Source organism: Eschscholzia californica, unplaced genomic scaffold, assembly GCF_041429995.1.
Source record: "Eschscholzia californica isolate CP2 unplaced genomic scaffold, dmEscCali1.0.p SCAF_4, whole genome shotgun sequence".
Taxonomy (NCBI): domain Eukaryota; kingdom Viridiplantae; phylum Streptophyta; class Magnoliopsida; order Ranunculales; family Papaveraceae; genus Eschscholzia; species Eschscholzia californica.
Genome location: NW_028238461.1, coordinates 32,267,799 through 32,289,950, shown reverse-complemented (window position 1 = coordinate 32,289,950; position 22,152 = coordinate 32,267,799). Strand labels below are relative to the sequence as shown.

At 39.3% G+C, this 22,152-nt stretch overlaps 1 pseudogene across 1 annotated transcript in view; it reads left to right on the top strand.

Moving 5' to 3' along the window:
* Positions 1-789: 789 nt before the first annotated feature.
* Positions 790-22,152, top strand: part of LOC147544164 (uncharacterized) — a 41,475-nt pseudogene continuing 20,112 nt past the window's right edge. Inside the window, exon 1 of the transcript XR_015223545.1 lies at positions 790-910. The product of XR_015223545.1 is annotated as an uncharacterized LOC147544164 (transcript). The remainder of the gene's footprint in view (positions 911-22,152) is intronic.

Here is a 22,152-nt window from a genome sequence, read left to right as displayed (position 1 = left end):
ACCTTGGCTTCTATCTTTCACAACTTCCTCGTCCGAACTCGGAATTGACTTCCGTCTTCACCGTTGGACTCGCCATTGCCTCTACTTGTAATTTGATTTATTTGAAGTTTTTTTCTCTCGTTTTCGGCACATGAAATGATAGTGACAATTCGTTCCTTTTATTCCAAATCACACGCTTAACTCCAAAATAAGTACCTAACATGAAAAACACATAAAATATTATTGATAACACTCGAAAAAGACTAATTAGTCTAAGTTAGGCTCTCCAAATGTGACATTTTCGTGTCACATCACGAATAAGGTATTCATCTTCTAGTTTTGCTTAGTATTATTATGGGCTTATGCATGTGATCCTGGGAATACTAATGTAGACATTAGATGTCTTATTTCCTCCATTGACATTAGTATAAGGGTGTAAAACCCAACAGAGTGGGGGAAGCTGGAGGCGGAGCAATCTCGAGCCAGTGATGCTCATCAGTCCTCTCAGTCTGATGCTCGTGTTTTAGTTCTGGAAAAGTAACTCGAGGCTTTTAAGGAGAAGGAGACCGCTTTGGTCCTTCAAAGAGAAAAAGATAATACTGCCCTCAAAGCTTCTCGCCAAAACATTTTCGAACTTGCTGAGGCGAATCAGGCGAAGGTAGTATCTTCTTTCAAATGTGGGGATGAAATATAGGCTATCAAGTGGAAGCAGCGTAAGCTGGGTAGTCAAGTTGCCTGGGAGGCAGCTCGTCGCTTCTATGCTCCCAAGGATTCTTCTCCCCTGCGTATATCGACAAAGATCCGGTGGCTATGTTTGTCGATGTTGTATCTGCTGACCGAGGCCTGAAGGAGGACTTCCCTTTCAGTGATGACGAATGGGACCTCGAAGCTTTTACCTCCGTGGTTCATGTGGATGACGACTCTGACGAAGGTTCTACTTTTTCTGTCCCCCAGCCTGGCTCTGGCGGTCATCGTGATCCTTCTCCTTTTGATGAACAACCATGACTCGTCTCAGTTTCTGTGTTTGTTTCTTATTTTAGATGTTTGACTTTCTTTTTCTCGGCTGCTTGAATCGTGGTCTTGCTATTTTTTATTACTATAATGGGTCGGTTTTATGCTTCTGCTTCCATCTTCTTTGATTGAACTTACCTTCAGTGTCCTATTATTGCATACTCACAAACAAGGTATTTATTGTAGTTAGTCCATCCCTAACTGACAAATGCATTTCCCCTAAGCTTACTACGCATGCTCCGAATGATTGTTCCTACAAAAATATCAATTTAGACTTATTCTAGTATGACCTAGCCTTACTAATTTCCTCTGCAAAATAGAGCACAAATTAGTGTAACTGCACAACTTTGAATGTTTTTTTGGGTCTGGACTTTGCCCCTGATTATGGTCGTTGCTCCCAGGGTTGTTTTCATTGGCTCGAGAGCATCTAGTTTAGCTAGGACTTCTCCCTGGACCCCTGGTCGTTGCTTTCGCTACCAGGGCTGGTTTCGTTGGCTTGAGCGCAACTAGTCGTTGCTTTCGCTACCAGGGTTGGTTTCGTTGGCTTGAGCGCAACTAGCTTAGCTAGGACTTCTCCTTAGGCCCCTGGTCGTCGCTACCAGGGATGGTTTCGTTGGCTTGAGCGCAACTAGTTTTCGTTCTCAAGAGACCTACTCTGTTATAAAATGGAAGGAGGATGGAAATGAATTTATAAAATGGGGGAGGGGAGGGGAATGTGGGTATGAGAATGGTACGAGCGCTCTCTTATCCCATTAGAGACAGAGAGAGTTAGAATTGGTCTGGTTTTGCAATTTTTTTGCTTGATTGTCTTCCCCATTTTTGGCAACTGGTTTAGAGAGAGAGAGAGCAGAGAAAGATATGGCTATGTGTTTCAGAGAGAGAGAGAGAGAAAGAGAAGAGAAAGAGATTGCTATGTGTTTTAGAGAGAGAGAGAGAGAGAGAGAGAGAGAGAGGACCTATAAAATTGATAAAGTGAAAGTGAGAAACTTTAATATCTTAATAGTACTTATTACAAACCTTGGTTATCTCAAAAAAAATTACAAATATTAATTGGTCATCTTGTTGGATCTGTAATTTCAATTGAGTTGTTTGTAAATTTATAGATTTATAGTTACCTAGCAATTGGTAGTGGAGAAATGAAATCATCAAAGAAGAAGAGATCCCGTGGTTCGCCTCCTCAATCAAATCCTAAAAATGGTGATAGACAACAAAGAGGTTAAAGACATGGAATGTTTTATCGTAGCTTCTTCATCGGCTTCTCTTGACGAGATTCTTTCGACTTATAAAGAATCAAGGAGAGATCCTAATAGAGCCCTAAAGTAAGGGTCGACTGTGATTGGACTTCTCGGCTGAGGTTTTATTTTGTCAAACTACTTCTAAGATTCATTGATTCTTGAAAAAATGGTGTATTTGTACAGTAATATTCTCATAAATTCATTCTCTTTTTTATTAACTTGAAAATATTCCGTAGAGTTTTGACTCCAAATAGTTATCATTTATAGGTCTGCGATTTGAATCTATCGGTCTCGTTTTGGGGTAGCTTCATTTTTAGGTTAAATGAGATTCACGAGACTAATGAATCTAACTATAGCCGAGGCGAGCAATCCAAAAGTACATGTATTCTTGAATATTTAGAGGTTCATAGTGGTATAAGGTGGTCAACATATGCGAAGAAAAATTTGACAAATTAAAGATTGGTTCAGTGAGCCAATCTTTATTTTGTCAATTTTTTTCTTTGATTCAGTGGACCATTTTAAATCACCATGAACCTCTAAATATTCATGGATCCAACATAAAAACGAAACTAGCGTAAGATCAAAGAAGTTAGGTTCAAATGATCATTATTTGCTGCTAAAATTCTACGAAATATTTTCAATTTAACCTAAAAAAATAAATTTATTAGATTATTAATGTGTAAATACACACTTTTTTGACCGAAGCAATGAATTTCAAAATTAGTTTATTATTAATCTTGGAAAGTAATCACACTATTATTCATGGATCCAACCTATTATGTTGTATGAGAACTTTTTTTTTTTGTTCAATTGAAGAATGTTGTATGAAACTTGGAAATTAGTTCCTTCATAAAAAAAAAAAAAAACTTTGGAAATTAGTTTCAGAACATTTATTCCTTTTGTCTGTGGAGACACTAACTACCCACAGCCGCCTTGGGAACAACGGTCTGTTGGGTTTTACACCCTTCTACTAGTGTTTATAGCGGAATTAAGACATCTAATATCTACACTAGTATTCCCAGGATCACATGCATAAACCTATGATAATCATTAATTAAAACTAGAAAGATAAATACCTTGTTCGCTAGTTTTCCCTCGAACCTTTCCAATTGCTTATGAGAAGACCAAGAGCTTCAAGTGTAGCTCCTCTACTTGGGACACGAGCAAACAATTTGATCTCCCACCTTGTTGTATAGCTAGCACACCAATGGTGGTTGGAAGAAGAACTCCTTTCTTCTTGACTAGATAGATAGTTAATGGGAATTAGCTCACTTTCTCCTCTCTACTTGATGTGGTAGAGTAAGAAAGCTTAGAGAGAAATTCCACACCTTATTATCTGCCCTAAGAGTGTTTATATAGAACCCTAATAAGAATCCACCTCCTTTTAGGTTTCCTAAAACACCCTTTAGAATAAGATTTAGGGAAATAGTCGAAAATAGCAACTATTGGTATTTTCTCAATTCCCTAAGGAGGAGGTGCCCAAACACCACGAAAATTGGCAGATATAATGTTTATTATATCAGCAACTAACCCTCCAAAATTCAGCCCAATCCGAGTCCTAGAAGTACCCGAACCGGTCTAGGCCCAAAAACCCTGTTTTTGGCCCTTTTGTACTATCTTTGCCTAATTCCTTTTTAGGCCTATGAGATATGTTTATGGGACACTCCCATGATTATATCTCACTCCCACTAGTCATATCCTAGATCAATTTGTCACTCTTATGTGTAACCCGTTGTAGGATCCGATCGAAGTTAGCCGCGAATTACTCCGTAATTCGACGATCGTAGTTGGTCTCTAGCTACAACTCTACGATCCCTAAATCAATCGGACTTGATGATCTTCCACATCAATTGTCCTATCCGACAAATCGTTCGCATTGTCACCTTGGTCGAAGGACATCTCCTTCAACTCCTTCAGACTCCCACTTGGACTTAGAACAAGTACAATGCTCGATTCCCATGTCACTTAGTATCCCATCTGATACGTCACGTCATTCAGACTTTCTTGATCTCGAGTACAACTGTCAAAACAAATGATTAACTTTTAATCCATTTGAGCACGGCCATGCATTTTCAGTTGTTGCTCGTCAAGTGGCCCGAGGACACTGTACCCTAACATGGTTAGGAGGACATAATCCATTATTGCGCTCCCACTCAACTTCATGTCTATCCTGTCCTTCCCAGTATCCGCCTTTATAACCTCCTTTTACGGCGCGGCGTTTAACGGAACCAAAGTCAGACATTCCTTACATAAGATGAGCTGAGCACTTATGTTTTGAGGAATCTCTTCAATCTTGTCTTTGTGAGAAGTTTGACGATTTCATCATTCTTTGGATGAACTTCTCACGTTGAGGGTTATTCCAGCGTATAATCCCTATTATGCACTCACGTAGTCAAATCGAATACACTATTCCTGTAGCCCATGAAACTGCGCTATCCCATCGACTCCCGTACTAGTCTTCGTGAGTCATTGTTGTCCATGCAATGACCTGGACTAGGGAATTGATAATGAATCACTCCAAGTTCACTTAGTAGGGTTTCATTCATCAGATCACGTATCTGACAAGCCTACTCGGAGCGTTTTCTTTATCGTGTGGACTGTCTCTTAAAATACCAAACCAAATTTTAAGGACAAAATAAAATTTCTTTTATTTTATTTATCGAATGTAAGTAATTAGGCACATAAACTCTATTATGAATCTAAATTACATTTGTTGCCATTCCCCAATGCGCTTTATACCAATGTCCCTCATGTGTGAATCATGTTTGGGCTGAGGTAACGGTTTGGTTAACGGATCTGCAACGTTATCATCCGTATGAACCTTGCAAATTACCACATCTTTTCTTTCTATGATTTCTCTAATCAAGTGGTACTTCCTTTGGATATGTTTGGATTTTTGGTGCGCTCTTGGTTCCTTGGCTTGGGCTATAGCTCCGTTGTTGTCACAATAGAGAGTCACGCCCTCTTCCATGCCAGGTACGACACCAAGTTCTATCAGGAACTTCTTGATCCAAACTCCTTCCTTTGCAGCTTCCGAGGCCGCTAGGTATTCTGCTTCAGTGGTAGAGTCTGCAACTGTGCTCTGCTTGGAACTTTTCCAACATACCGTGTTAGGATTTATACCCTTCTACTAGTGTTTATAGCGGAAATATGACATCTAATGTCTACACTAGTATTCCCAGGATCACATGCAAAACTAGTAATTAATCTAATGGAGATAGTAGATTACCTTAATCGCTTTTCCCTCGAACTAGTTGAATTGATTGAAGAAGACCAAGAGCTTCAAGTGTAGCTCCTCTACTTGGGACACGAGCAATCAATTTGATCTCCCACCTTGTTGTATAGCTAGCACACCAATGGTGGTTGGATAATAAGAAGACCTTCTTCTTGCTTGACTAGAAGATAGCTTGGGAATTAGCTCACTTTCTCCTCTCTACTTGATGTGGTAGAGTAAGAAAGCTTAGAGAGAAATTCCACACCTTATTCTCTGCCCTAAGAGTGTTTATATAGAACCCTAATAAGAATCCACCTCCTTTTAGGTTTCCTAAAACACCCTTTAGAATAAGATTTAGGGAAATAGTCGAAAATAGCAACTATTGGTATTTTCTCAATTCCCTAAGGAGGAGGTGCCCAAACACCACGAAAATTGGCAGATATAATGTTTATTATATCAGCAACTAACCCTCCAAACTTCAGCCCAATCCGAGTCCTAGAAGTACCCGAACCGGTATAGGCCCAAAAACCCTGTTTTTGGCCTTTTTGTACTATCTTTGTCTAATTCCTTTTTAGGCCTATGAGATATGTTTATGGGACACTCCCATGATTATATCTCACTCCCACTAGTCATATCCTAGATCAATTTGGATTTCATCCTCGAGTTTCTTCAATGGACTCATAGACCCTAAACTCTAATTACAAGACTCTAACGATTCGCAGATCGTATAAACTTGAAATTAAAATTAATTACAAAGCATGCACCCATCCGTGCTTAAAACAAGAATAAAGAAATAAATCTATGGCCATACTAGTTTCTCGCATTCACATCACATGCAATCATATAATATATCAAGGCTAAGAATTATATATGCATGATTATCTTGGGAGATACTTTTGTTGACATCACATGTCACATTACGGACCTTAAGTCTAAATTCGAAGAATTCTACTAATGGTGCTTTCCGGTTTTATCTTTTATGATTTCTAAACTCATCTTTAAGAAAAACTCCGTTTTGGGCTCGAGAAAGCCCGGATCAATTTCGGAAAAAATATTGGTTCGATTCTTAATGATTTCATAAATCAATTTAAAGAGAAATCCGTTTTGGGCTATTGGATGGCCCGGATTGATTTTGGAATTATTTGGTTGGAATCGGAAATTTTTTTGGCAAAAACTCCCACTCGAATGATGGTCCCTTTTCGTGGTCCGAAAAGCCTCGAAAAAAGCCCGGGACAAGTCCTAGACAAGTCCCGGCCCAAGCCCAAAAAGGGCTCGGACAAGGTCCGGACATAGCACGGCCCATAGGGCCGGCATGTCCTGGCCGGAGCCAGGACGCTAGTCCATGTACCAGACGCGTCCTAGACGTGTCTGGTACTGGACCGGACCAGCACTAGGTGTCTCGGACTAGTCCGAGACACCCAGAGCCTCCCAGACGCGTCTTCAAGACGCGTCTGGTCGAGTGCTCTGGACGCGTCTGGACGCGTCCTAGACGCGTCTTCAAGACGCGTCTCAGCAGCTGCTCTGGACGCGTCCAGAGGACGCATCCAGGAGCTTCTGGTCCGGCCAGGACGCTTCCTGGCCGGACACTAGGGTTTTTCAAAACCCTAGTTTCCAAAAAGAAATTTTTTTTTTTTCTTATGCAACTTTAAGTTGCTATTTTCCAATTTTAAAACTTTTCTTAAATTTTTGAAATTCCTTTTAGAACACTTCTAAAATTTTTGAAAACTTTTAGAAACTTTTTAAATTTTTCCAAATTTGTTTTGAGAGTTTCCCAAACTCAAAACTACTCTTTTTAGAACACTTCTAAAATTCCAAATCTTTGTTTTTCAAAAGTTTCCAAAATTTAAAGAACAACTCTTAATCAAACCAATTTTGGATCAAAATCTAGGTTTTTGAAATTTTCAAAGAACAATTTTGAAATCAATTTGAAAAAATCTTTGAATCTAATTCATAATTAATCAAATTTTATGTTTAAAACCTTTTTAAATATAACTATCAACATAATCAAGCATGGATTAGTTTGAAATTCAATGAAATTGAGTCTTTTAAAACACTTTTAATCATCAATTTGATTCTCAATTTGAAAATTTATTGAATCCCATCAAATTATGAGTTTAAAATACTTTTAAAAACATCTTTTAAAATACTTTTATAAACTCAATTTTCAAATTATTAAGCATATTAATTAGTTCGATTCTTAGCAAAAACTAGTTAATGGCAAGAGGCTCTGACGCCACTGTTGGGATTTATACCCTTCTACTAGTGTTTATAGCGGAAATATGACATCTAATGTCTACACTAGTATTCCCAAGATCACATGCAAAACTAGTAATTAATCTAATGGAGATAGTAGATTACCTTAATCGCTTTTCCCTCGAACTAGTTGAATTGATTGAAGAAGACCAAGAGCTTCAAGTGTAGCTCTTCTACTTGGGACACGAGCAATCAATTTGATCTCCCACCTTGTTGTATAGCTAGCACACCAATGGTGGTTGGATAATAAGAAGACCTTCTTCTTGCTTGACTAGAAGATAGCTTGGGAATTAGCTCACTTTCTCCTCTCTACTTGATGTGGTAGAGTAAGAAAGCTTAGAGAGAAATTCCACACCTTATTCTCTGCCCTAAGAGTGTTTATATAGAACCCTAATAAGAATCCACCTCTTTTTAGGTTTCCTAAAACACCCTTTAGAATAAGATTTAGGGAAATAGTCGAAAATAGCAACTATTGGTATTTTCTCAATTCCCTAAGGAGGAAGTGCCCAAACACCACGAAAATTGGCAGATATAATGTTTATTATATCAGCAACTTACCCTCCAAAATTCAGCCCAATACGAGTCCTAGAAGTACCCGAACCGGTCTAGGCCCAAAAACCCTGTTTTTGGCCTTTTTGTACTATCTTTGCCTAATTCCTTTTTAGGCCTATGAGATATGTTTATGGGACACTCCCATGATTATATCTCACTCCCACTAGTCATATCCTAGATCAATTTGTCACTCTTATGTGTAACCCGTTGTAGGATCCGATCGAAGTTAGCCGCGAATTACTTCGTAATTCGACGATCGTAGTTGGTCTCTAGCTACAACTCTACGATCTCTAAATCAATCGGACTTGATGATCTTCCACATCAATTGTCCTATCCGACAAATTGTTCGCATTGTCACCTTGGTCGAAGGACATCTCCTTCAACTCCTTCATACCGCTCCTCCATTCAGACAGTAGACGAACCCAGATTGTGATTTGAAGTCGTCTCTATCCGTTTGAAAGCTTGCATCCACATGGCCTACAACTTTTAGTGTATCTTCCCCGCCATATACCAGGAAATGATCCTTAGTCCTTTTCAGGTACTTTAGGATATTCTTGGCGGCGTGCCAGTGCGCTTGGCCTGGATTTGATTGGTAACGGCTACACATGCTCAAAGCATATGAGACGTCTGGGCGAGTGCAGATCATGGCGTACATGATTGATCCTATTGCCGAAGCATAGGGTACTTTCATCATGTGTGCTAGCTCATCAGGACTCTTAGGACACTGATCTTTGCTAAGCACCATACCATGTGACATAGGAAGGAATCCTCTTTTGGAGTTTGTCATCTAGAACCGTTGAAGAATCTTATCTATATAAGTTTCTTGACTAAGTCCGATCATCCTCCTTGATCTATCTCTATAGATCTTGATTCCCAATATGTATTCTGCTTCCCCTAAGTCCTTCATAGAGAAACATTTCCGAAGCCAGTCTTTAACTGATTCCAACATCGGAATATTGTTTCCTATGATTAATATGTCATCGACATAAAGGACTAAGAAAACTAGGTCGCTCCCACTAACCTTCTTGTAAACACAAGATTCTTCTGCATTCTTGAGAAATCCAAATTCTTTGATTTTCTCGTCGAATCGAAGATTCCAACTCCGGCTTGCTTGCTTGAGTCCATAAATGGATTTCTTAAGCTTGCAAACTTTTCCAGCATTTTTGGAATCTACAAAACCTTCGGGTTGTGTCATGTACACATCCTCTTCCATGTGTCCGTTCAGGAAGGCGGTTTTGACATCCATTTGCCAAATCTCATAATCATAATGAGCTGCAATTGCTAGAATGATCCGAATGGATTTAAGCATTGCGACAGGTGAAAAGGTTTCATCATAGTCTATGCCATGAATCTGTTTGTATCCTTTTGCCACGAGTCTAGCTTTGAAAACGCTAACGTTTCCATCCTTGTCAGTTTTTACTTTGAAAACCCATTTGCATCCGATTGGTTTTGCTCCATCGGGCAAATCGATCAAGTTCCATACTTGATTTTCTGACATGGAATCCATTTCCGATCTCATGGCTTTTAGCCATTTTTCGGAGTCGGGGCTCGTCATAGCTTGGTTGTAGGTACTCGGCTCATTATCTTCTAACAGTAGGATATCTGTTTTCTGAGATAATTCCTGGAGCCTTTGAGATCTACGAGGGGCCTGAGCAACTTTTGGAGTGTTCTCAACTAGTTGAGATGTCTCCTGCGAATTTGATTCGACTTGAGCGGGAGGTACTCTCTCGACCTCATTCTCCTCTTCCATACTTTGTGTATAGATAGGAGCCGCTAAACCTCTTGATATTTCTATATCTGTGTTTATTTGTTGCTCATATCGAATTTCATCGATATCTACATTTCTCCTACTTGTCTGTTTGGAAAGGAATTCCTTTTCAAGGAAGACACCATCTCGAGCAACAAACACTTTGTTCTCAGATTCGTGGTAGAAGTAGTAACCCCTAGCTTGTCTCTTTTGGATAGCCCACAAAGAGACATTTGTCTGATTTAGGTGCGAGTTTGTCTCCTTGTAAGCGTTTTACATAAACTTCGCATCCCCAGACTTTGAGAAAAGACAGCTTTGGAATCTTTCCAAACCATAACTCATATGGCGTCTTTTCTACAGCTTTTGACGGAGCTCGGTTAAGTGTGAAAGCAGCCGTTTCTAGAGCATACCCCCAGAACGTGTTTGGAAGATTTGCTAAACTCATCATAGATCGAACCATGTCTAACAAGGTGCGATTTCTCCTTTCAGAAACACCATTCATCTGGGGTGTTCCTGGCGGAGTGAGTTGAGATATTATACCACAACTCCTAAGATGATCGTCAAATTCTTAACTCAAATATTCACCACCTCGATCGGATCGAATGGCTTTTATTTTCTTGCCAAGTTGATTCTCTACTTCGTTCTGAAATTGTTTGAACATGTCAAACGATTCGGACTTATGCTTCATCAAGTATATGTAACCATAACGAGTGAAGTCATCCGTGAACGTGATGAAGTAGCCATAGTTACCTCTCGCCGGAGTACTCATTGGTCCGCATACATCCGTATGTATGAGTTCCAAGGGTTCTTTGGCTCGGTCTCCTTTTCCTTTAAAAGAAGACCTCGTCATTTTACCCATTAAACATGATTCGCATGTGTCATATGATTCTAAATTATACGAACCTAGAAGTCCATGGAGCTTCTTCATGCGTGTCATGTTAATGTGACCCAAACGACAATGCCAAAGGTAACTTGGATTTGAATCATCTGACCGTAGCCTATTGGTTTCTATGTTGAAGACTTTGTTCTCAATATTCGTAATATAGAGACCGTTGTATAGCTTAGCACTGGTATAAAACATTTCACCTTTGTATAAAGAACAACGCTGGTTTTTCATTAATAGGTGATATCCCTCTTTGTCTAATTCTGAGACAGAGATAATGTTTCTAGAAATAGAGGGTACATAATAGCAATTATGAAGTTCTAAAACTAGACCAGTTTCTAGAGGTAGACTGAAAGTTCCTACAGCTTTCGCAGCAACCGTTGCTCTATTTGCTACTCGTAGGACAAGCTCCCTTCCAGATAAATACTTGATTCCCTTAAGGCCCTGCACATCATAAATGATATGAGCACCACATCCGGTATCGAATACCCAGGATTGAGAATCAAATGTATTTGCTAAGTTAACTTCGATAACATAGATACCTTGGTCGGAATCGTGAGTTCCTTCCTTTTTCCTTTTGTTCTTCTGAATCAGTTGAAGTTCTTTCTTTGATTCAGACATTCCAATGCCTCTCCGGATTGCCTTAGAAGTTCCGTACTTCCTCAACCGTGATTTGTTTCGGGACATGTCCCTTAATCGACGGATGATTGTATGCGCATCCATTTTCCTGAATCTCTTTTGAAGATTAGGCTCCATGGTTGCCAACATAAGGCAAGTTACTGAAATTGATTTCATCCGGATACTTTTGGCCTGCTTTTGTTCCTCATCCTTTGAGTTCGCAGTTATTCTTGGAATAGGGGTATCCAGTATGCTTTCTTTGTTTGTAGATTTGAGAACACTTCTCAATCTCTTTTCCCAATCAAGGAAGTTATCCATGTTCAATTTGTCCTCATCAAGGATTGAACATAGGTTGAAAAGATTGATTTTTGCCATAGTAAAACTACATGAAACAGAAAAAGGATTTTGCTAAGTATTACATTCGATAATTTTTGCAAAAAGTCCTAAGTTTTTGCCACATTATTCAAGATAAAACGTGTCCCTAGATGAATAATGCGATTCCAAGATCCCATCTCTCAAGGATTAAGCGGACTAGGGCCCTGCCCTTAATTCCCATTGATTTAGGTGAGTGAATACTTTCACTGATCATACTATATGATTCTCGGTTGATGGATTACATGTTTAGTGTAAAATCCATCCTTTTGCCTCGAGTATCCAAGACTCTCTTGCTGATCTCGTTGAGTAGAACCATTTAGACATGTAGGCCTCTTCTATAGGCCTACCCGCAATGTCCCAAGGTAGAGGAGGTACTCTGCGAAGGTCGACCCACCTTCCTCGAACAAGGGCGCAAGGAGTGTCTTAATTTGGATAGGCACTGTACTCAAAATTACTTTTAGGGACTTTTACGCTAGTCTGGCGTTCGTTTTAGTGAACTAATTAGCCTAACTAACATCCACGACATAAAGCATAAATAAGTAAGTAAATGCGCGCGAGAAAGTAAATCAAGCACATATGGATCCTAGTATGGCCCCTAACCTAGAAGATCTAATCTCCTTTGGTTTGCTTCTTGTTTCGCCTTTTAGTTCGTCTAGATCTCCGTCTTTGAACCTCCATTGATTTCTCCCACTCGCCTTTGGATTTCTTCCTTGAGTTTCATCAATGGACTCATAAACCCTAAACTCTAATTACAAGACTCAAACGATTCGCAGATCGTGTAAACTTGAAATTAAAATTATTACAAAACATGCACCCATCCGTGCTCAAAACAAGAATAAGAAATAAATTCTATGGCCATACTAGTTTCCGCATTCACATCACATGCAATCATATAATATATTTCAAGGCTATCAATTATATATGCATGTATATCCGGGAGATACTTTTGTCGACATCCGTATGTCATGTATGCACCTTAAGTCTACATCAAAAGATTAGACTAATGGTGTGTCTTGGTTTGATTTTAAAATTTGATTTTAAAGAGAAATTCCGTTTGGGCCTTGAATGGCCCGGGTTAATTTCGGAAATATTTGGATTGGAATTTTGGGAGAAAATTTGGATAAAACTCCCACTCGAATAGTGGTCCCTTTTCGTGGTCCGAAAAGCCTTGAAAAGACCCGGGACAAGTCCTAGACAAGTCCAGGCCCAAGCCCACAAAAGGGCTTGGACAAGGTCCGGATATGGCACGGCCCATAGGGCCGGCATGTCCGAGCCGAGGCCAATAGGCCTGATCTCGTCCTGGCCGGAGCCAGGACGCTAGTCCAAGCACCAGACGCGTCCTAGACGCATCTGGTGCTGGACCGGACCAGCACTAGGTGTCTCGGACTTAGTCCGAGACACACAGGACCCCAGACGCGTCTCCAAGACGCGTCTGGTAGTAGCTACTGGACGCGTCTGGAAGACGCGTCCTGGTTAAGCTACTGGTCGCGTCTGGAAGACGCGACCTGGAGCAGCTGGACGCGTCCTCAGACGCATCCAACAGTAATCTGGGACGCGTCTACCAGACGCGTCCTCCAGGCTACTGGTCCGGCCAGGAAGCTTCCTGGCCGGACCTATTGAGTTTCTAAAAAACTCAATAGTTTCCCCTTTTTTTTTTTTTTTTTTTGTGTTGCAATTTTAAATTGCTTTTTCCAAAATTTGAAACACTTCTAAATATTTCAAATTCTTTTTAGAACAATTCTAAATTTCCAAATTTTGTTTTCACAAGTTTCCAAAAACTTAAAACAACTCTTTTAATCAAACCAATTTGGATCAAAATTTAGGTTTTGAAACTCTTTTCAAGAACAAATTTTGAAATCTTTTGACACAATAATCTATCTAGGAAAGCATGGAATTGGTCCAAAACTTAGATAAGATAGGCTAATTGCAAGAGGCTCTGACGCCACTGTTGGGTTTTACACCCTTCTACTAGTGTTTATAGCGGAATTAAGACATCTAATATCTACACTAGTATTCCCAGGATCACATGCATAAACCTATGATAATCATTAACTAAAACTAGAAAGATAAATACCTTGTTCGCTAGTTTTCCCTCGAACCTTTCCAATTGCTTATGAGAAGACCAAGAGCTTCAAGTGTAGCTCCTCTACTTGGGACACGAGCAAACAATTTGATCTCCCACCTTGTTGTATAGCTAGCACACCAATGGTGGTTGGAAGAAGAACTCCTTTCTTCTTGACTAGATAGATAGTTAATGGGAATTAGCTCACTTTCTCCTCTCTACTTGATGTGGTAGAGTAAGAAAGCTTAAAGAGAAATTCCACACCTTATTCTCTTCCCTAAGAGTGTTTATATAGAACCCTAATAAGAATCCACCTCCTTTTAGGTTTCCTAAAACACCCTTTAGAATAAGATTTAGGGAAATAGTCGAAAATAGCAACTATTGGTATTTTCTCAATTCCCTAAGGAGGAGGTTCCCAAACACCACTAAAATTGGCAGATATAATGATTATTATATCAGCAACTAACCCTCCAAAATTCAGCCCAATCCGAGTCCTAGAAGTACCCGAACCGGTCTAGGCCCAAAAACCCTGTTTTTGGCCCTTTTGTACTATCTTTGCCTAATTCCTTTTTAGGCCTATGAGATATGTTTATGGGACACTCCCATGATTATATCTCACTCCCACTAGTCATATCCTAGATCAATTTGTCACTCTTATGTGTAACCCGTTGTAGGATCCGATCGAAGTTAGCCGCGAATTACTCCGTAATTCGACGATCGTAGTTGGTCTCTAGCTACAACTCTACGATCCCTAAATCAATCGGACTTGATGATCTTCCACATCAATTGTCCTATCCGACAAATCGTTCGCATTGTCACCTTGGTCGAAGGACATCTCCTTCAACTCCTTCACGGTCCCCACGTAAGAGTGAGGGAGAGGAAGTAAAGAGAGAGGAAGTAGAGAGAGAGGAAGTAGAGAGACAAAAGTGCAAGTTGACTCATACCCTAACTCCTGAAGCTTGGTACCGATCCCCAGAGAGAGAAAAAGTAGAGAGAGGCAAAGCTAGAGGAGGAGGGGGCATGTGTATCTTTTTTTTTTACAACAGAACTGCATGCATAGGAAATGATGGAGTCTTATCTTTCTTTTTTTATGAGATTACCAAAAAGTGGTTAAAAAAGCAATATATACGTCCTATTTTTGATCATTCATAGACTAAGGTTGTGTTTGTTTTTCTATGTGAGTCTGAATCTGAATTGGCTGAACTGAAATGGCTGAATCTGAAAAGTCTGAATTATTTTTCAAGTAAGGTTGTGTTTGTTTTTTTTTTTTTGTCTGAATCTGAATTAGCTGAATCTGAATAGGCTGAATTGAAATGGTTGAATCTGAATTGGATAAATACTTTTACAAGTTAGTACGTTTGTTTTTCAATCTGAATTCTTCTGTCTGAAAATAATTTTTGACACTTATAACCCTCTTTCATATTTTAGCCAAACAAACCCTAACTCCTAATTTCTCACTCCTCCCTTGTTTAAATAAAAAAAACCTAAGCAAACCCTAATCCTCTTTCTACCGCCTCTACCTCTCTCTCTTACCCCCTTTCTCCCACTTCTGTGATTTCCAAGCCTTCTCTGTCTCTGATCGAAGATGGTGGTGTTGTGGACTTCTTTTAGTATGTGATCGAAGATGGTGGTGGTGGGTAATGGTTAATATTTCAGGCCTTCTCGGCCTCTGACCGAAGATGGTGGTGGTGGTGGTATCCATCTCTGTCTCTGATAGAAGATAGCGGTGGTGTGGGCTGATGGTGTGGTGGTGCAGGCTGATGGTTGTGGTGGTGTAGGATGATGGTTGTTTTGTAGAGGTGGTGCTGATTTGGTTTGAATGAGGTGGTGTTGTGGTTTAAGGGTGGTGGTGTTGTGGTCTAATGTTGGTGGTGGTGCTATGGTTTATGGGTGGTGGTGTTGTGGTCTAATGTTGGTGGTAGTGATGTAGTTTAAAGGTGGTGGTGTTGTGGTCTAATGTTGGCGGTGGTGTTGTGGTTTAATGTTGGTGGTGGGGTTGTGGTTTAAGGGTGGTGGTGTTGTAGTCTAATGTTGGTGGTGCAGTGGTCTGATGGTGGTGGCTTGAGCTGCTGGTGTTGTGGTTTTGCCGGTGGGTTGTGGTTTGCTATGTAGGGATTTACACCCTTCTACTAGTGTTTATAGCGGAAATATGACATCTAATGTCTACACTAGTATTCCCAGGATCACATGCAAAACTAGTAATTAATCTAATGGAGATAGTAGATTACCTTAATCGCTTTTCCCTCGAACTAGTTGAATTGATTGAAGAAGACCAAGAGCTTCAAGTGTAGCTCCTCTACTTGGGACACGAGCAATCAATTTGATCTCCCACCTTGTTGTATAGCTAGCACACCAATGGTGGTTGGAAAAGAAGAACTCCTTTCTTCTTGACTAGATAGATAGCTTGGGAATTAGCTCACTTTCTCCTCTCTACTTGATGTGGTAGAGTAAGAAAGCTTAGAAAGAAATTCCACACCTTATTCTCTGCCCTAAGAGTGTTTATATAGAACCCTAATAAGAATCCACCTCCTTTTAGGTTTCCTAAAACACCCTTTAGAATAAGATTTAGGGAAATAGTCGAAAATAGCAACTATTGGTATTTTCTCAATTCCCTAAGGAGGAGGTGCTTAAACACCACGAAAATTGGCAGATATAATGTTTATTATATCAGCAACTAACCCTCCAAAATTCAGCCCAATCCGAGTCCTAGAAGTACCCGAACCGGTCTAGGCCCAAAAACCCTGTTTTTGGCCCTTTTGTATTATCTTTGCCTAATTCCTTTTTAGGCCTATGAGATATGTTTATGGGACAATCCCATGATTATATCTCACTCCCACTAGTCATATCCTAGATCAATTTGTCACTCTTATGTGTAACCCGTTGTAGGATCCGATCGAAGTTAGCCGCGAATTACTTCGTAATTCGACGATCGTAGTTGGTCTCTAGCTACAACTCTACGATCCCTAAATCAATCGGACTTGATGATCTTCCACATCAATTGTCCTATCCGATAAATCGTTCGCATTGTCACCTTGGTCGAAGGACATCTCCTTCAACTCCTTCAGACTCCCACTTGGACTTAGAACAAGTGCAATGCCTCGATTCCCGTGTCAATTTAGTATCCCATCTGATACGTCACGTCATTCAGACTTTCTTGATATCCGAGTACAACTGTAAAAGACAAACGATTAACTTTAATCCGTTTGAGCGCGGCCACGCATTTTCAGTTGCTACTCATCAAGTGGCCTTGAGATACTTTGTACCTAATGTGATTAGGGTGACACAATCCATTCTTGCACTCCCACTTAACTTCATGCCTATCCTGTCCTTCCCAGTATCCGCCTTTATAACCTCCTTTTACGGCGCGGCGTTTAACGGAACCAAAGTCGGGCATTCCTTACATAAGATGAGTGAAGCACTCATGTTTTGAGGAATCTCTCCAATTGTCTTTATGAGAAGTATTGACGTTCATCACGAGTGATGTACTTCTCATTTGAGGGTTATCCAGTGTATAAACCTTTTACACACCCACGTAGTCGAATAGAATATACTATTCATATAGCCCATGAAACTGCGCTATCCCATCGACTCCCGTGCTAGTCTTCGTGAGTCATTGTTGTCCATGCAATGACCTGGACCAGGGATTTTTGATAATAATTATTCCAAGTTCACTTAATAGGGTTTCATTCATCAGATCACGTATCTGACAAACCTATTCGGAACGTTTTATTATCGATGGACTGTCGTTTAAACACTAAACCAAGTTTAGACGACTGGTGAAATAATTCTTATTATTTCTGATAACGAGAGTTGTAAATCTGAGCCTCTTCCGTAAAACTCCTTTTACCCACTCAGTTTTACTTGTCGAGGTTTAAAATTTATACCTCATGCCTTAGACTGTGTATGAATCTCATACTATGTCTTAGGTGACAGTTTAGTTTGACTACCGTGGTAGTCGGTTTTAAACTTTGCTTATTATCAATTAATTTGAACATTACTATCTTCAACCTTGATAATTGTAGGGATTTACACCCTTCTACTAGTGTTTATAGCGGAAATATGACATCTAATGTCTACACTAGTATTCCCAGGATCACATGCAAAACTAGTAATTAATCTAATGGAGATAGTAGATTACCTTAATCGCTTTTCCCTCGAACTAGTTGAATTGATTGAAGAAGACCAAGAGCTTCAAGTGTAGCTCCTCTACTTGGGACACGAGCAATCAATTTGATCTCCCACCTTCTTGTATAGCTAGCACACCAATGGTGGTTGGATAATAAGAAGACCTTCTTGCTTGACTAGAAGATAGCTTGGGAATTAGCTCACTTTCTCCTCTCTACTTGATGTGGTAGAGTAAGAAAGCTTAGAGAGAAATTCCACACCTTATTCTCTGCCCTAAGAGTGTTTATATAGAACCCTAATAAGAATCCACCTCTTTTTAGGTTTCCTAAAACACCCTTTAGAATAAGATTTAGGGAAATAGTCGAAAATAGCAACTTTATTTCTATCATGTCCTTCCCAGTATCCGTCTTTATAACCTCCTTTTACGGCGCGGCGTTTAACGGAACCAAAGTCGGGCATTCCTTACATAAGATGAGTGGAGCACTCATGTTTTGAGGAATCTCTCCAATTGTCTTTATGAGAAGTATTGACGTTCATCACGAGTGATGTACTTCTCATTTGAGGGTTATCCAGTGTATAAACCTTTTATACACCCACGTAGTCGAATAGAATATACTATTCCTATAGCCCATGAAACTGCGCTAACCCATCGACTCCCGTGCTAGTCTTCGTGAGTCATTGTTGTCCATGCAATGACCTGGACCAGGGATTTTTGATAATAAATATTCCAAGTTCACTTAATAGGGTTTCATTCATCAGATCACGTATCTGACAAACCTATTCGGAACGTTTTATTATCGATGGACTGTCGTTTAAACACTAAACCAAGTTTAGACGACTGGTGAAATAATTCTTATTATTTCTGATAACGAGAGTTGTAAATCTGAGCCTCTTCCGTAAAACTCCTTTTACCCACTCAGTTTTACTTGTCGAGGTTTAAAATTTATACCTCATGCCTTAGACTGTGTATGAATCTCATACTATGTCTTAGGTGACAGTTTAGTTTGACTACCGTGGTAGTCGGTTTTAAACTTTGCTTATTATCAATTAATTTGAAGATTACTATCTTCAACCTTGATAATATCTAGTAATCTTTACTAGAGTTAAGGCCTTTAATTCTTTGTGTAGTATTTGCAACAGTTCCCGGCTTAAAACACTTTTAGCCTACTTTCCTTCCATGTCTGGAAGTTTGCTACGATGACATGTTCAACTTTGTACTACTTCATCCTTTAGCCTTCTAGGATGTACTAAGTAGTGTTTCGGTTTTCCAATCCGAATTCGGATGTTTAAATGCTAATCATGTCCAACATGATTGACTTTATGTTTTCGAACATAAATGTCTCTCTCATGCGTGCTAGCTCATCGGTGTCTTTTAGACTCCGAGTTTTGCAACGCCCTCTGTCATGAGTTTTTGGGTCGAAATTCTTTTAGACTTTCCGAGTCTTAGATTTTCTGTTTCGGATCTCAAGCATCTCAGCGTACTGAGTCTCTCTAATCCTATCATCCTTTTGATCTATGCTTATAGATCTTCAGATGCCCAAAATGGCATTTTATCCTTTTGTGTGTGGTCCTTTATTGAGTCAGTTCGTTACTGTCATACAACACCTTATGTCGTACTCAATCTTTTGTATGTAGTCTGCATACGGACCCGGAAGGTTTGTTTACTCCCACTTACCTTCTTGAAACTCGTGATTCAAGATTTTCTTCATTCTCCAGGAATCAAATTTCTCTGATTGCCTTTTGAATTGAAGATTCTAACTCATGCGTGCTTTTAATCCGTCGATAGATTTCTGAAGCATGCTTGTGGACATAACTTGATTGGAAGAATCTTTATTCTTCTTGTCTCGTTTCGGGAAACACGAATGTTTCCATCCTTCTCAGTTTTCTATTTTGGAAAACCAATTTAGGTCTTTTGTTGACTTAAATTATCAAGCTTCATGTCTTGACGAGATATGGATTCCACGATGATTTTGGGTTCTAGCCAAAATCTAGAGTCAGTTTCCGTTTCTGCGCAGGTCTTTTATCTCTTCAGAAATAACCTTTATTTTCTGTGTCTTTGAGATTTGACCTTTTAGGGCTTTTGAACAACAATTTGGAATTTTCTCAATTACTTTAAGATATTCCTTTAGAGACACTTTCACTTGTTTTGAGAGTTCTCCGGCGAATGACATTCGCTTTTGTGCGGTGGGTTTATAAGATCATGTCTTTAACCTTTCCTTTTCCAAGGAGTCGCAGTTTGTTGCTCTTGGTCGAATTTAATCGACTTGTACAAGTTTCATGATTGTTCTTCATGACCCTCCATGATTTTTCTCATGATCGAATTAAATCGACTTGTACTTTTCTCCCACTTATTCTTGTAATAATTAGTGTTTTCTCCCAGACTACTAGGTGTGCTAATTATTAGAAGAATACTATCATGAGCAACAAACACTTTGTTCTCTTGATTGGTTATGGAAGAAGCCCAAATTACTTTTTAAAAAAGAAATTGCGTCAGATATTAGCTAGTTTTGTAATGCTTTTACAAATTTAGCTTTAGACGGAATTTTGGTAAGTGTGAAAACAATCGTTTATAGAATATGTCCCAAAATATTCGGAAGACTGACTTAAACCCATCTTTGATCGAATTATGCATAGCAATGTTCGATTGTTCCCACTGAATCCACCATCCGTCGGATGTGTTCCATGGAGCAGAGTTGGGAAACTGTTTCTCAACTCCTTTGATGGTTATCAAGTGTTTGACTCAAGTTTTCACTATCTTGTCAAAGTGATTCTTTACTTCGGTTTGTACTTTGTTTGAACCTTTCAAACATTCTGACTTATACTTTATGATTTGTACGTTTCCATACTTCATGAAGTTGTCAGAGTACGTATTTGAAGTTTCTCTCGTTAGCTTCTGCAAGTAAACTTATAGGTCTGCATAACACCGTATGAGTCCTAATAGATTACTAGTCTTTATGCCTTTTGAAAAGGGTGACTTTGTCAATTAGTCCTTAAGACCCAATTGACAATGCTGAAGTTTAATGAGTTTGAATCTCTTGATTTTAGCCATTATCAATGTTAACCTTCAGTTAATTTTATCACTGGTTTAAAACATCAGACGTTTCTAGAAGAACAAAATAATCACTATTAAGTTCTAAGCTAGATCAGTGTCTAAAAGAAGACTTCGATCCCTTTCAGCATCCCTAGCATTACTGCTTCTGCTCCCTCTTGGATCTTTACTTCTTTTAGTCAAGTATGTGATTTCCTTGAGCTCCCACTGAGCCGCTCATCTGGTCTTAAATACCTGATGAAGGAATTTTACGATACTTGTTTTTAACTTTTTTAACAAGGATACGGAATCGGAATTCATAATTCCATTCCTTTTGTCCTCCAGGTGCTAAAGGTAGTTTCCTTTTAAATGGTCTAGCCATTGTTCAGAAACATTCACAGTAATGAGAAATACTCTTGATCATGTACTCGGTAGCTGCTTTTCTTTGATCAAATGTTTGTCTCACTTGACTGATCCTTTTGCCCTTTTGAATCTATTTCTTAGATTCTTTGTACCAAATCTCAAGAACCTTTCTTAGACTGGATATTCCCGTATGTTCTGCTCAGTTTGTTTGTAACAACCTGAGTGACTCATCTAAGGTCTTATCTATCTTTGTTCAATCAATATTGAATTGGGTGATAGATGTATTCTGTTATCTTCCGTTAGGATGACTTTTAGATTGCCTTGGAGGTCTCGTACCTCTCCATTTATGACTGTGGGAAATTCTTCCTCAGTTTGTCTTAATGGTTATGCTAGCATTCATTATTCTTCCAAAGAGAATGTTATACGATTGCTTGCAAATGGCTTTTGACCTTCTCTTGTATGAGTCAACATTGGGATTGGGTATTCTAGTGACCTTCCTTTTGAATCTGAGAATTATTCTCGGATTCATTCTTCCATTCTAGGAAGTGGATCAGCACCTCCCTTAGGTGTGATTCAATGTTGAAATCGTTTGTGTCATCTTAAAACTACATAAAGAAATGGCAAAGTTTTAAAACTCGTTATCGTTTTTGAAAAACATTAGTTTTCCCACATTATTCAATAAAAATCGTCCCCGATTGAATAAGTGA